Source organism: Lolium rigidum, chromosome 1 (genome assembly GCF_022539505.1).
Source record: "Lolium rigidum isolate FL_2022 chromosome 1, APGP_CSIRO_Lrig_0.1, whole genome shotgun sequence".
In the NCBI taxonomy this organism is placed as follows: Eukaryota; Viridiplantae; Streptophyta; class Magnoliopsida; order Poales; family Poaceae; genus Lolium; species Lolium rigidum.
Genome location: NC_061508.1, coordinates 217,847,438 through 217,851,963, shown reverse-complemented (window position 1 = coordinate 217,851,963; position 4,526 = coordinate 217,847,438).

The window sequence follows — 4,526 nt, the reverse complement described above, 5'->3', positions numbered from 1 at the left end:
ACCTTTAATGAGAATGGAAAGATTTTAGCAACAAAGTAAGTACGCTTCTTAACATCATCGGAAAACAAGCTACTCGTAGTAGATAACTCAATCATGTGTTCAACAAGCACTTTATTTTTCGAGTACCACAAAAAGGTGTTTTCTCAACAATAGCTATATGAGATAGATCAAGAGAAAAATCATAATCTTTATCCTTAATGTTTATAGGAGATGTGGCAAATTTAGGATCAGGAGACAGCTTTATATCTAATGAGCATGTTCTCGCAAGCAACTTCTTAATTTTTCTTGCATCAGTAGTAGCATTGCATTTTTCAATAAAATCATCATCAAGTTCCACATAATCTTCATCAAGATCATCACTAGAGTATTCAAGTTCAGGTGAATTAACAGGTGTAGTAACATCAGGAGTTTATGTATTTTCAATTTGTCTAGACCTAGCAATTGTAGCATCTAGAAAGGATCCCAATGAACCACTATCATCAAGAACAGCAGAAATATTATCAATATTATGAGAGTTTTCAGATTCAGCAGAAGTACCAGCATGTGAAGGATGTGTCGGTGAAACAAGTTTATCAATCACAGATGGTGAATCAAGAGCAGCAGAGGTACTTAGAGTTGTACCTTTTCTTGTAGTGGATGGTAATATGGCGACCTTAGTATCGCGAGGTTTACCCATGATGGAGAATTTGCAGCGAACAATATCAATCCAAGTAAACTTCCAAATAAAGCTATGCTCCCCGGCAACGGCGCCAGAAAATAGTCTTGATGACCCACAAGTATAGGGGATCGCAACAGTCTTCGAGGGAAGTATTACCCAATTTATTGATTCGACACAAGGGGAGACAAAGAATACTTGAAAGCCTTAACAGCGGAGTTGTCAATTCAGCTGCACACTGGAAACAGACTTGCTCGCAAGAGTTTATCGATAGTAACAGTTTTATAGTAGTAGCAGTAGTGAAATAACGACGACAGAGTAACAAAGACAGTAGTAGTGATTTTAGTAAACGGCAGGATTAAAATACCGTAGGCACGGGGACGGATGACGGGCGTTGCATGGATGAGAGAAACTCATGTAACAATCATAGCGGGGCATTTGCGGATAATAATAAAACGGTGTCCAAGTACTAATCAATCAATAGGCATGTGTTCCAATTATAGTCGTACGTGCTCGCAATGAGAAACTTGCACAACATCTTTTGTCCTACCGGCCGGTGGCAGCCGGGCCTCAAGGGAAACTATCTGGATATTAAGGTACTCCTTTTAATAGAGTACCGGAGCAAAGCATTAACACTCCGTGAACACATGTGATCCTCACATCGCTACCATTCCCTCCGGTTGTCCCGATTTCGTCACTTCGGGGCCATTGGTTCCGGACAGCGACATGTGTATACAACTTGCGGGTAAGATCATAAACAACGAATATCTTCATGAATCAATAACATGTTCAGATCTGAGATCATGGCACTCGGGCCCTAGTGACAAGCATTAAGCATAACAAGTTGCAACAATATCATAAAAGTACCATCTACGGACACTAGGCACTATGCCCTAACAATCTTATGCTATTACATGACCAATCTCATCCAATCCCTACCATCCCCTTCGGCCTACAGCGGGGGAATTACTCACACATGGATGGGGGAAACATTGCTGGTTGATGGAGAGGCGTTGGCGGTGATGGCGGTGATGATCTCCTCCAATTCCCCGTCCCGGCGGAGTGCCAGAACGGAGACTTCTGGCTCCCGCGACGGAGTTTAGCGATGTGGCGGCGTTCTGGAGGGTTTCTGGCGACTTCGACTTCTCCCTGTGCGTTTTTAGGTCGAGGCGAATAAGTAGTCCGAAGGGGGGCGTCGGAGGCCAGCCGAGGGGGCCACACCACATGGCCGCGCGGGCCCCCCCTGGGCCGCGCCGCCATGTGGTGTGGGGCCCTCGGGCCTCCACTTCAATTGTCCTTCTGGCTCCGTCATTATTCTGGGAAAATAGGCCCTTTCGTCAAAATCCCGAGGTTTTTCCCGAAAGTTGGATTTCTGCACAAAAACGAGACACCAGAACAGTTCTGCTGAAAACAACGTTAGTCCGTGTTAGTTGCATCCAAAATACACAAATTAGAGGCAAAACAATAGCAAAAGTGTTCGGGAAAGTAGATACGTTTTGGACGTATCATGCATCCAAACCCGAACCCAAACCTATGCCATTTGTGTCCACCATATCTACCTACTGCATGGTATTTTCTGCCATTCCAAGTAAATACTTCATGTGTTACCTTTAAACAATTCAAAACTTATTACTTCTTATTTGTGTCAATGTTTTATAGCTCATGAGGAAGTATGTGGTGTTTTATCTTTCAGTCTTGTTAGGCAGCCTCCACTAAAGGACTAGTGGCTTCATCCACTTATCCTATAATTTTGCAATAAGAGCCGGCAACGGGGTTCCCAGCCCCAATTAATCAACTTTCATTAATAATTCTCTTCACATGTTTTGCCCCGATTCATCGGTAAGCAACTTAATTTTGCAATAGACACTCCTCCATGGTATGAGATTGTTGGAAGGCACCCGAGGATTCGGTTAGCCATGGCTTGTGTAAGCAAAGGTTGGGGGGAGTGTCATCCTTAAAATAAACTAAAGTACATGTGTAAACAAAAGAGAAGAGGGATGATCTACCTTGCTGGTAGAGATAACGTCCTTCATGGGAGCCGCTCTTTGGGGGTTTGTGTGGCAAGGGGGTTAGAGTACCCGCTACCAGTCGTTGACAACAACAAACACCTCTCAAAACTTTACTTTTATTCTCTTTATATGATTTCAAAACTTAAAAAGCTCTAGCACATGATTTAATCTCTGCTTCCCTCTGCGAAGGGCCTGTCTTTTACTTTATGTTGAGTCAGTAAACCTATTTCGCTCCATCTCAAGCAAGCATTTGAGTTGTTGTGATCAAACCATTATATTGTGATTTGCTTCATCATGTCTTTACTCTTTCTTGTTTAGTACAAGTTTTACCTGAATGAATATAGCTTTGAAAGTCATCAATGATTAATATGATTGAGTATGCAAGTTTACCATAAGCTTTTAATATGAGAGCGCTGCTCAATAGATAAGTATAATCTGTTAACTGTTCTCTGACCAAGAACAAAGTTTGCCATCACCAATTATGATTTCTTATGCACCTTTATTTGTGATTACCTTACACTTGTTTCAAGATTGAGTTATATGAGGAAGTTGTTTACTATAATGTAGAAGAGAAAAGCTGGAAAGAACTGGTGAAAAGATGGTTTGATGAGAAGTACCAGGTACATAAACGTTATTCCTTTCAATAACAGCTACTGAATTCTTACATTTCTCTGATCTGGATAAATAAAATGCATGTACTTGAACATAGGGATCTGTGTGTAATAAATGGAAAGAACAGAGAAGCTGTGAAACAGTTCCATACAAGCTGGATCTCGAAGCTATGTTGCTCACTGGGAACATCTAGTAAGTGTTCTGAATTTCCCAATACAGTTCATACTTCGTCATACACGAGTGTACAATGGTAATGTGCATTCTACATTTTTTCAAGCGAAGGCTAAGCGACGGGAAGAAGAAACCTCTCCAATTGAATTTTTTAGAATCACACACACTAACAAGGATAACATTATGAGTGCTTGAAGCAAAAAGTGCATATGTAAGAAATATTTCTTATTAGCACAATATAATATAATCCAGTTTTGTATGTTGTCCATGCAATGATTGTAATCTTTATGCATGATCAAATGGTGGCAAAAAAGCGGCGCCACGCAATGAAGATGAACCTGATTTGACTGATTTGCAAATTGTTCAGCTAGTTCTGAGCAAGAAAAGCCCATCCACCACCTGCAACAGCACATTCCTACCAAGATTGGGCGTCGCAACAAGTTCCAGGAAGTCTTCCGTCTCGGCTACACGCATCCGAGAGCTACAACAAAGATTGGCGGATCAAGAGCGAGAACTCCATACGAGGCAGCTGAAACGTACCACGGTGAGATGCGAGCAAGACTCGCAAGAACAAGATGAAAAATTTGAAGAGATCGGGAAGAAGCAGGAGGAAGAACTTGAAGGCTGTGAAGAAAGCCCAAGAAGAAAAGACTCGGCTTATGAAAAGAGGCTGACGTAAATGGATGCCGTGCTTAATTTGCTCTTGAGGACATCCCAGCCACCATCCATGTCTCAATCCCAGGGCAACTAATCTATTGCACCACCGTCCTACAACATTATTAATCATAGGTCTTTTAATTTCTTTGTGTTCCAATTGTAATTTTCTTATGAATCTTTCGGTCTGTGAGAGCCATATATACTTCTTGTGCCACCATTTAAGTATGATATTTATTGTCTAATTTTTGATATTTCGCCAGTTTTTTTGTTTCCCAAATTTCGCAAATAATTCAAATGCTCTCAAATTTTGTCAAATTCAAAAGGTGATGGAAAATGTCACAACGTCACTATTAAATGAAACCACGTGGCACCAATTTCTGGTCCCACTTGTCAGAATTTGTGGGTCCCACCGGTCAGCATTA